Below are 12,135 nucleotides of genomic sequence, written 5' to 3' on the forward strand. Positions count from 1 at the left end.
TGCAATGTGTCAGAAACCCTTGAATAACACGTTTGCGCTCCAGCATTTAGTTTAGGGAGTGGGATGTGTCATTTGAAAAAGACATCACATACATGTGATACATACATTTTTTTTTTTTTTTGGTCTTTAAAGGAAAACTACTTCTTAATACAACTTTAACTTTCATAGCTTGGGTTGTCTGTTGAATCTGTCATAACATTGTACTCACCAAAGTAATTGCTGAGATCTTGGAACATAACAAAACAATTAAAATAGGTCAGACAGAGAGAAGCAGTCTAACGATCAGACAGGTTTTAAACAAACCCTCAGGATAATAAAATGTGTTTAGAGGAGAAAATGAAAGCCCAATTTGATGATCCAAATTATCCGTTGTAGACAGTTAACAGACTATGTTCCTGGTTCCCTACTTGCTGTAGTTGAATGCATTTGAATGTGTTTGCCTTTCCAATGATTATTGGCGTCGTTGGTGACTTCAGTTTTACATCCAAATAAAGTGTTGACTTGTTTACAACCTGTCTGACTGTCTGTCCGAGTGTGTGTGTGTGCATGTGTGTGTGTGTGTGTGTGTGTGTGTGTGTGTTTGACCTACTTTTAGCAATTTCACTATGTTCTAAGATCTCAGCATTTTTTTCAGATGATTGCTTTGTTATCAAAACTGATAATGTAGCGACGTTAAAACCTACGACAAAAACAGAAAACGCTGCAATTTTCCTACAACAAATGTGTTTGTGTTTATTTCTGAAACTGTTTATTGTATTCATATAGACTAATTCTGTGAAGTAGCTCAACAGTCCTGAGGCTTTGAGTGGTCATCTATCATTTTTGTCTCGCTCTCTCCTGGTTAAGGTCACAGTTGCTGCAAGTGGCAAGCATAGCAGCGAAAACCATCTTTTCTTTGAACAACTCCTCCTGGCTGACCTGCTGGGACGTGTAATCCAGGATTTCATGTTTTCTTGTGGCTTTAAATGAATTTCTTCCACAGTATCACTGCTTCTCCTTGAAAAATGTGACTCCCTGATACAGAAAATGGTGTACATTTCTTTTCTGCTGATTCTTTAATATATATTAGATGACATGTTAATACTTTTTAAAAAATAAAATGATAAAAATAAAGACTATACAACAGTTACTGATGTTTGGCCAGCTTTTTCAGTGTTATTTGAAGTAGTCAACATGTGCAACGGCATGGAAGGTGGAGAGACAGGTGAAGTAATTCTGGTCAGGATACTGTCCAGTTTTTCGTTGGTTTGAGCAGCACCATCTGAGAGCGACTCACTCCACCACGCTGTGCCTTCAGCTCATCACCCTGTGTCCATGATCTCGGCCTTTGTTCTGTCAGGCCCACGGGTAAGAGTTGGAGCAAGGGCTCAGCATCAAATGGAGATCTTTGATTTACAACTCAACTCTATCCTCGCGGTCAATTTCAGGCCAATGTCTGCATCGTGAAGATAGTCTCACAATCCTTTATACAGTTGAATAAGACTTCAACATCCTTAAAGTCCTCCACTTTGGGCAGCTGCACCCTGCTCAGCTGGTGTGAAGTCTGCCATTTAGAGTTCAGAGTCTTCTAGTTTTGTCTTTTGTCTGTTAAATATCCTTTTTGTAAGTGTTTTCAGAGATGCTGTCCAAATAATTTCAGTAACTACCAAACAATTGTGCATATACCAGCTCTGATGCTTGTGGTTCCTACTGGTTATGCAACAGCTGTGAGTAATCATCTAAACTACAATTTTTAGAAACACAAAAATTACTCGTCATGGTTCCTTCAGTATGACAACTACACTTACCACTGTGTGATCTCTGTGGGGAAAGCTACATTTGAAACATGTTTGAATGAATGAAACACTGACTTTTGGTGATCACTGTTTATTTCACACACTCTAAACATGTAGTGACTGTCCAAAAGGTGTTGATCAAAGTATATGGAATGATACTCATGCTCATACTTTTGTTAACTTAACTATTACATGAGTACCTTTTTCTAGTGTGTGGAAACAGCCCCCAAGCCAAAGAAGACCATCATGCAGTGCAAGTAGTCAGTTATTACGCGGGCATGAAAGTCAATTTTTGCTCTGGCTGGGAGATGTTTGCATCTCAGAACATAATGGAAATACAAATAATTTCTTAGGACTATCCAGAGATTCAAGTGACTATCTATATTGTTTGGGTAAAGTTTAAATTACCAAATGTCTCTATAAGGTCACCTAACCCTGGAGGATAGGATGTGAAATGTTGAAATAGTTTTCAAAGGATTTAAGTCAAATTACATAAACAAGTCCAAATGGTTTCATGTTTAATTTTGGATGGTTGTAGTTATTCTTTGCAGAAACGTAATTGGGAGTTGAGAAACCTGGACAGTGATAGAGGAAGAAATAGTGATATTAATGAACTGCATTTTAAAAGAGGTGAAGATGTATTTTGAATAGATCTCATTGCAGTATTTTCTTTGTGCTGGACTGATCCCAATTACAATACACTTCAATGTCTTCAAAATTACTCTGAGGTAAAGCCTTAGATAGTATGAACCATTGTCTTTGGAGTCTTTTATCTCTGCATACTGAGCAAGGGCTCCTGGGACCTTCTAAGGAGAATAGTGCTGAGCAGCACTTAAACTTATACAGAGATTAATTTCATATTCCTATCAAGGTTTCTGTTTCACTCAAAATTATTACTGTGACCTTGACAATGGCTAACATTTAGCCTCAGCTTAGATGGGAGCTTTAATCATCACAGTGCAGACGCAGACAAGGCTTTGCATCATTCTCCAAGTTGTTCGTGGTAAAACCAATGTTTTCAAAAGCTTAACTCTGAACACAGGACATGCCTTTGAATGCGCCAAGGAGATACACTGTGGTGAGGTCATTTTTAACTAAAGACAGCTTATTACTGCGGTAATATTGTATTTTCTGAAATGGTACTGGCCTGATGTCTAAACTGTATTTACAACAAATTTATACAAATTTAGATTAATGTAGTGTGTCTTATTATTTTTCCTTGGATTGTGCCAGTGAGTCAGTGGTTCACCACTTTGGTCCAGACTGAAATATCACAACAAATATTAGATGGATTGCAATGAAATTTGGTACAGATGTTGATTGTCCCTACATGATATATGCTACTGACTTTGGCAATCCTGTCTTTTTCCTTTGGGGCCTCCATGAGACAAGTATTTGTGGTTTTAAGTGAAATATCTTTGTTGGTGATCCCCTCACTTTCCACGTAGCACCATTGCCAAAAATACCTGCAAAACTAATGGTATTCCCCTTATTCTCAGCTTAGTTTTGTGTATTTTGTTAACAGCAAATACATTTACATACATTTAATGTGTTTTATCTCTTTTTTCAGCAGTAAGTGTGCTTGCTGTATTTTTTCTATGGAAGATGTGAATCACAAAAGTGCAAGTTTGAATCCCAAGTATTGCTCCCTTTCAGGAAAAGTTCATCCCCGTGTTCTCTGAGGTCTGAGGTCTGACTAACATTTGTTAAATTCCTCCTACACAAACCTAGCACATGTCTGTCGACTGTGCACACAAATTCAACTACTGCTGCAAACTGAAGTAGGCAACAGTAGTACTGATACCAACAGGAGGAGTACAGGTCAAGTGCTGCTGTTGACCTGTACAGTAGAGACATTATGGATAATCACAGATATATTTTAGCGAACATTCACAGCTTGGATCCAACAGTAAGGTTAAGATCCCGCACGCATTCATAACTGAGCTGTATCATTTCTGTTATCCACTTGTTTCATTTTTCATTTTCAGGCAGTAAAAGAACAGCCAGAGTCAACGAGCACCAAGCTCAGCCACCCTGCTGTACCAGACGTGGCAGAGGTTTCCTGATGTGCCTTTAGTTTATCATTAACATCTGGAAACAGACATTGATGATAAGTTAGAGGCACAGCCCAATGACACACAAACACATACACACACACACACACACACACACACACACACACACCTCCCACCTCCTGGAGACAGCAGTCTGTAGCTTCTCATTCCCTCGTTTTCTGTGTTCAAGCCTTTTTTTTTTTTTTCGTGGGGTAAACAGTCCCATCAATATAGTGTGTTTTCCTGCTGTCTTCCCACCCACTGCTTCCAGATTATCAGACAGGACTACAGCACAGGTTTCACAATAAATCCTCTCATCCCTTCCCTCCCTGACTTTTCTTCCTCACTCATCTTGTTTTTTCATCCCTCTGACACTCCTCCTTGCTCTTTCGAAGCTCACTCTCCCATGGTGAGGTTTAGTTTCATCATACAGTATTTTACTATTTCTATCCCTCTCACAAACAAGCACATAAAGGGGTGCATATTATTATTGCCTGGAACAGTTATATAAAAAGATCATTTAATTAATATATTTTATTTTGCATATCAGCTAAATGTTTCTCAGGTGACACAGTATCAGTCATAGGTGTCTGTCCATTCAACCTGAAATCTAAATTTGCTGGGACGGGAGCCATGAGTGCTGGGTCTATTTTCTATTTTCTGTGTGCTGAGAACTGGGATCAGGTGTGGACCATAAATAAGCTTGAAATTTGTGTGTACTGGAGTCTAACGTTTATGAAAATGTTATTTGATGTACTGCTGTGGTGTCAAGTAAACCTGTCTGATGACATAAAAAGACAAAATTGAAGAGTATATATATATATATATATATATATATATATATATATATATATATTTATATATATAAAATTAATACCGGACTTAAAATGGTAATGGCCTGTAAACATCACAAAAATAATTAGATTAGTCTGTGATTTTTTTTTCAATTTACCATCCTGTGAAAAACAAACATGTTGTGACAAATCAGCATCAGAAATGAACTGATTTCTTCCTGATGTGTCTGAAGAGAGAGAGAGAGAAGAATGTCGTCTTCATCTTCTTTATCTGCTCTTGGAAGGTCAGTTGGTGTTCAGTAGTTTCGCAGAGTGTGCGCCACACAACAGAGGGCTAATTTGGCACGCAGTGAGACCTCCTGTCGCTAATCCTTAAAATGTGCAGATAATGCTTTCTGGTTTTGGGTGGAGCAAAACATTCTACAAATCTCCCCCTTGTTTAAACCTTAGTGTTAAAAAAACACAAAATTAGTTTATTAATATATTATAACTGATATATTAAAAAGACAACACATGATTTCCTCCTGTTTTTCTTTGTAGTAAGGAATAAATAATCTTACATTTGTATTTATTTAGTGCTTCACCATCATCACTTTCAGTGATGATTTGGGAGAGGAGTTCCATTTCATTTACTGACCTACTTATCACAGCTCACACAAGCATGGCTGCCACTACTTGGACCATCCCCGTGGCCACTGACCCATTTGCCAGACAAGCCAACCTTCAAAAGTTCAAATATTCAGATCACATAAGTCATGCTTAAATCTCTTTCCTAATATTTCTCCTCTGCTGCACACCACCACCTAATTCCCCCTCTTCCAGTCCCCCACACACTTTCCCCCACTCATTTTCCCTGAGTTCTCTGGTGCAAGGTGGGTGTCCTGCTTAACATCAGTTCCTGACTGAGGTCTGACACATCCTATCTCTGGATCCAGGGCGGACACACTGCCAGCTCCATTTACGACACAAGCTGCTGCATTATTCATGCTTCTTAATTAGGCAGCGAGGCAGCCGCTTATATGAACGAGACATTTAGTAGATCAGGGTTTCGGATGCCACTTTCAACATGCCTTTGCCACCACACACAAAAGCAAACATGATAAGAATTGGCACTGTTTTAGACAGGTTGTATAATTTTTAGCTACAAGCAATGATATTGTCATGATCATTTTAAGAAAGGTACCCATGAAGAGTGCCCATGAAACATGAGTGCACACCCACATAGAAGATTAAATACCTGAAGACACCTGAAGACACTCTGACTGCAGTAATGTTTGCGCTTCATGCCGCTAAGTCAGAAAATTATTTGAAATGGTTTTGAAACATGAATAGATCATTTGTGTTTGTAAGAGCAGAATGTACCTTTTAGCAAAAATAGCAAAAAAATACCTTTTGCTATTTTTGATTATAAATTTGGCATGTACTGATTATCAGGAACTACTTCCTGAAAGAGTCAAATCCAGCTAAGACCAAAGACTGCAAACTTTTTTCCCATCACAAACTTCACATTTTACTGATGAGGATAATTTGGATGGAAATACAAATAGCAGTAAAGTAAAAGCAAACTGTAGAAAGGTTATTCTTCATATATCAAATATCATTTATCATCGCAAGTCATCAGAGAATTAGATTGTATCATTTCGAATGTTAAAACACTGTTAGGAACGGTTCAAAACCAACTCATCAGTATGAAACTCCTCTAGCTTTTCATGCAGCACTGTAATTATTCCTGCAACTAGTGATTACCCGAGATTGTTCCTGATGAATCTTCAGATTATTGGCATAAATAGTTCATGAATCCTTTGGTTTTTGGAGTGGCAAATAATAGTGAAAGAAATGCTTCAGTTTCTCAGAGCCATAGATGATGTCTTGTTTCAAAACTGAAAAACCAGTGGTAGGTATTTTATTGAGCAATGCTGCTGTAAAAAAAATGCTGCTGTAAAAATAATTTAATTTTTAATTATTTCAAAAATTTCAAAGGTAAAAGTTATTTTCCCCAAATGCTGAACACATTCAGTTAAAAATTATTTAAAACTGGGAAAGCTGCAAATCCTTATAATGGACAGGCTCAAATCAGAAGATTATTTCTTTTGTTTTAAGTGACCTTATGATTTATCTTTGATTTATATTACCACTTGATTTGCCACTTAACTAATCAATTAATCAGCTCTGGCTGTAATATGTTTGTAATAATGAAATACTAAGATAATTAATAGTGGAGGAGAATTTATATTTTTCTGTTGGACATATAGTAATCCAATTTTTTTTTATTGTTCATTATGGACAACTACTAGCAATTTAACTTTGGTTTCATCAGTTCTGCAACTTTGTGTGTTAATATTATTTCTTCATTCAGTCCAACAAAAGGTTAAACACTGGCTGCAAATGTTGTATTTTCAGAGCCAACAAATCCAAGCTGCTTTGGGAGCGAAAGCCTTTTTAGTTTTTTCTTGTCATTTGAAAAAAAGGACAGTGTGCTGCACCTGTTGGCACTGAAGGCATATGCCTCTGACATGGTGGTGTGCATGAATACGGATCAGCATGGTGACAAGCCTAACATCTACTGCAGGAGCTCGGCAGATTCCTCTCATTCTCAAGTCAAGTGGTGGGTCAAAAAGGATAAAACCATTCTCTTTCTGTTCTCTGATGCATGCTAATACGCAGTCTGTCAGTACTGAGGTGGCAAGGCCCTCAGGGAGGGTTTTGCTCTGAACTATTTCTTGTCTGGAAAGATCAGGGAGGGTAATCTCTGTCTCTGCTATCCAGGACTGTTCTGCTGTGTAATTCAGTCTTTATCCTAAATCCAGAGAGAGAAAGACAGCAGAGATAGACAGAGGGGGAATCTATTTGAAAACCTCTAATGTATGAAACAAGAAAAAAAAGAAAGAAGTGTATTTGCACAAGTAGTATGATTGCAAAGGGCTTAGGGTACTGAGGAGGGGACACTTTTTTCACATCCAGTTAGGTGGAACCACATATTCGGAATAGTCTTTTTTATAATGACAATTAGTCATTGTGCACAACCAACATAATGATATACAACAGTTTAATTGCAGGCACTGAATAAGCTCTTGAAAACAATAAACACTGCCGACCAAGGTCATATCAATATCACAGGAACTGGCTGAGTGTGATGGTGTGTTGAAACTGCCGTGTTGGTTATGAGGTTGGTAATGAGGAGTGGGTGGAGAAAACATCAGCATCTGGTCTTATGTGTCAAAGCATTAAGTACATCTTTTACAAAAGGCAACTTTTTAATGAAGCCTCTCCAAAAGATATGATGTGCTGAAACTTATTTATGTCTTATTACGCAGCACTGGGTTAAATCAATTTAATTGCTCAATTCTTGTGGGAGTGGAAATTGAAAACCAAGGTTTAATTTCATAGGTCTCTATTTTCAAGGGATTTTTCACTGTCTCTAAAGCCCTCACACTATTACTTGTCATGTAAAAAGCAATTACAATCAGTGCCTGGATGAAATGTGTCATCAGAGAATCCATTAACAATGTCCTCAGACCTTAATATTTACAGTCACCACCCTACTTTCAGAGGCAACATTGAGTTTTATGAGTTGTGAAGGGCAATTAAAAGGCATTGGTGTCATTGTCAGATCTGTTGTGTTAGGCAGTCTGTTTGAGGAAATTATGATTTCACAAAGGTATTTATTGCAGTGCTGTTGTGTTACATTAAATTATACAAGTGTTCCTGTTGTGTCCGAGCCTTGCATTTGACACACAGAAAAACTGTCATGCTCATACATTACAGTTCTCTAATTAAACCAGTGCTGCTATAATTGTGGGGCTGCAGTGAAAAAGGTCTTTAAACATTAGTGAATGGAAAACAAAATTAGATTATAACTAGTGGATTCCTCCATCTGTAAAGGCGGTTACCAATACAAATAGAATTCGATAGGCTTAGTCTAATGAAGGGGGCCCCGCCTTAAAGGAATAGGTTGTCATTTTGAGAAATACACTTATTTGCATTCCTGCAAAGAGTTGTATGAAAAGACTGACAGCACTTTCATGTTTATAAATACTGGAAATAGCTAGCTAGGTAAATCAGCCTTTCAGCTCCTCAGAAGTTTATTGCGTGCACCTCACCGTGACCTACTTCTGGTCTTCATGATATGCTGAGATAAGCTAAGCTAATTGTGAAATTATAATAATAAAATATACAGAAATTTAAATTTAGTTTTCTGCAAATTTTACCTCCCAGCCTACTCACACAATGGTAGAAATGACATTTTTTGATTGACTGTGATTGTAATTGTTGTAATTCTGAAATTCTTCTCTATAACAGGGCTTTTTAAAGTCTGTCACTGTGCCCCCCAATCAGCACCTACCATAGATTTACAGTTCCCATGATGCTTTGGGAGATGTCAACAGGAAGTATAATGTTTCTGCCATGGAACAAGGAGTGAGTGTCAACATGATAAACATGGGATATAAGGAGTGTCTTTTTTTCTGTGGATTTCTTAGTGGATTTGCAGAAGTTTAGTTGGGATGGATATCAGAGAACATACCACACCACATTTGGTATTAGGGCTTAAATTAGTTGGTTAGGTTAATGGTTAGTAGTAGAACAGATAACTGGTTGGGGTCAGGTTAAGCATCAGCAACATAAGGAAATGAGAAAGTCCCCAGGTCTGGAACCACTATCTTAAATGGTGGTTACAGACAGATGACCATACTGCTTCTCAAACATCACAGTTAGACCATCACTTACTAAAGGACCACCCATCTCCTCTTTGATGTCAGCCACTCAACTGCTGGTTTGTATCCTTAGACTGAAGCAGAGTATGTGGACAGCTGCATAAATCATCAGTGAGACAGTTAAATATGTGTTGAAAAAAATGAATCGATTTTGTTAACAGTAGGATACTTTTAGTGCAACAGTATTTACCATAAACTCTATATAAGCATTATTACTTTTATATACAGTCTATAGTATTTACCAACTGACCAAATCATCTCTGTTGGCTCTTGGTAACATTATGGCCTGCATGCCATTTGCTGAAGCAACAAAAGAAAAGAAATCACTAAAATTAATAGAATTCTAAAACTGTCCAGTTGTGTGAAAGTTATTCAAATAGTCTGAATGCAAAGATAGTGTGGAAAAAATTGTTTCACTTAATTAAAAAAAGAACTATACCAGCAGATCAGATGGTGCAGCTGCAGTTATAACACATACTGTACAGTATTTCTCCAGCACTACAGCGAAGCGAAATTAATTCCTCTTACAGTCACAGAGGTTTAGCCAAAAGCAATCCACAATTATCGAGTGGATCCCACAGAAGAAATTCAGCCCTGTCTTTGAAATCCATAAACTTTTTGTATTTCATCTGGAGTTTAGCCCTTTCACATTGCTTTATCCATAATTGAAGCACATAAATAATTGTACAGACAGAAAGAGAGATTATAATGAATAATTCTGGTTCAGATGTGAAGCCGTTTCGTGTTGTTCCCACTGATGTTGTCATGTGAAAATGAATAAATGGATGTTTGGGGGAGCTGCTAAGATGTACTGAATGGGGCAATGCAGTATGCTTTTTTGTCTGTCTTTCCTGTCTGCCAGACACTCTGTGGTCTCCCCTGACTAAATATGAAGTTTGAAGATTGATAGATTACAGGTAGCAGTTAATGCATTCATTTCAACTGTACTTGACAGAGCTTGACACTACCTGTTTCTGTCTCACTTCATCTTTTGGTGGGGGAGCACGGTATCTTCACTTTTTGTGCACTGAGCATTTGGATTTCATTGAATTTGTAAAATCCAGGTTTTGTAATCTGCTGCAAATATTGTAACACGCAGGACAGGAAAAGCTGAATATAATGATGGACAAATACACGCTAGAAATGTAATTAGCTACACGTACAGTGATTTTTAAAAAGGAGAGTTCATAATAATAATAATAATCAATATTCATATTCATTTTTATTTACATGCAGTAAATTTGAATTTATAATATAGGTATCAAAGAAATCTAGCATAAGGCTGATGTATGACAGAATGTATTATTTTTTGTCAGAGATGACACATACAGTATATCACTGTATTACTTTTTATTCTGTTTGAATGTTAAACTCTCAGTGCCTCACTGAGTATCAAAATATATCACCAATGGTGTCTTTTGTTGCATTTCTAAAGTTCAAAGTAATTTGCGACAGTCCTGTGTAGAATAGGTGTGAACAAAGGACAGAAAGAGAAGACATGAAAACATAAAGAGGCTGCTTTTTAAAATTAGAGTTTATTAGAGTTCATTAGTTTTCATGTGGTAAATTCTTTTTTTGACGAAGGGATTCCTTTCATAAGCAGTGGTCTGTCATTTAGCCTGGAACTATATTAGCTCAGCCTCTCATCATACTTTCCAAGATGCATTAAAATCTAAAACAGAACCTCCACTATTTTTTTTTTAAAATTCAGTGTCTTATCTCACATAATCTGTATGTTGGGTTAATAATTTTACTCAAATTTCACAAAATCTCCCAATTTCAGTACTTCATCAGTAAGTTTGAATAAACATGAAGTCATGGTAATCTGGTCTTTATTGAATTTCATGTCTTAAATAGAACTAATATTCTTCACAATTTACAAACTAAAATCAAAACTAAAATTACTTTTCTTTTCTACTGAATATATTAATTACTGAATTTGAGAAACATTAGAAATTGCTTAAAGTACTGGAAAATGGCCAAATAGACAGCCAAAAGTCGTGGCTAAATAGAATCAGAAAAAAGTGGATGACAGTTGAAATAATTAGCTAAAGGCATCAGATACATTGTTATAGCTATAGGTAACAAATGAATAAATTGTTATAGTTAGATAGAAGTAGATATCAGTTTAAATAAACTGTGGAAATGTTTGTATTAAAGTATTGGATTAAATAGTGAAGCTGAAAGTAACGGACTATTGATACCTAACACTAACAAATAAAAATTTGAATTAGAAAGCTAAAAGCAAGTGATAAATTGTTGAAATGTCCAGCTTCTGCCACTAAATGTGGCAGTATGTTGTAGTATTATTGGTTATGTTGGTAGTAGTTGTATGAAAAAAGATATGGCAGCAATATCCATTGATATATATTGAACCATCCACTTGAAGATCAGGTCAAATGAACACATTTGGAACATGAAGGGTAGTTGAGCTCATCTAACAGGGTTGTGGTGGTACATCAGAAAAAAAAAAAAAGGTTGGGACCCATTGGAGTAGAAAAAAAGATCAAGATGTCATGAGTTATTTGTACAGAAAACAGGCTTAATAAATTCAGTAGCTCTATTTTAAATTCTCCTGCCAAACAGTTTTTTCATCTGTGTTTCAAGGTAAGTTTTTTAGATTCCAGCAGTGGATAATCGGTCCATGTTTAAAAGATAAATTTGCTGCTGAATGATTATGAAATGCCAAACATGCAAGGAACTCTTATTAGATTCACTTATGTAGAGCTGTTTTGCATGACCATGAAAACATGATCATGTCACAGTAAGAAAACCACAGGTATAAATAACAAAATGAATA

The sequence above is a fragment of the Trachinotus anak genome, unplaced genomic scaffold (genome assembly GCF_046630095.1).
Source record: "Trachinotus anak isolate AG129_WGS33_773 ecotype Australia unplaced genomic scaffold, CSIRO_AGI_Tana_v1 ptg000011l, whole genome shotgun sequence".
NCBI classification, from domain to species: Eukaryota; Metazoa; Chordata; class Actinopteri; order Carangiformes; family Carangidae; genus Trachinotus; species Trachinotus anak.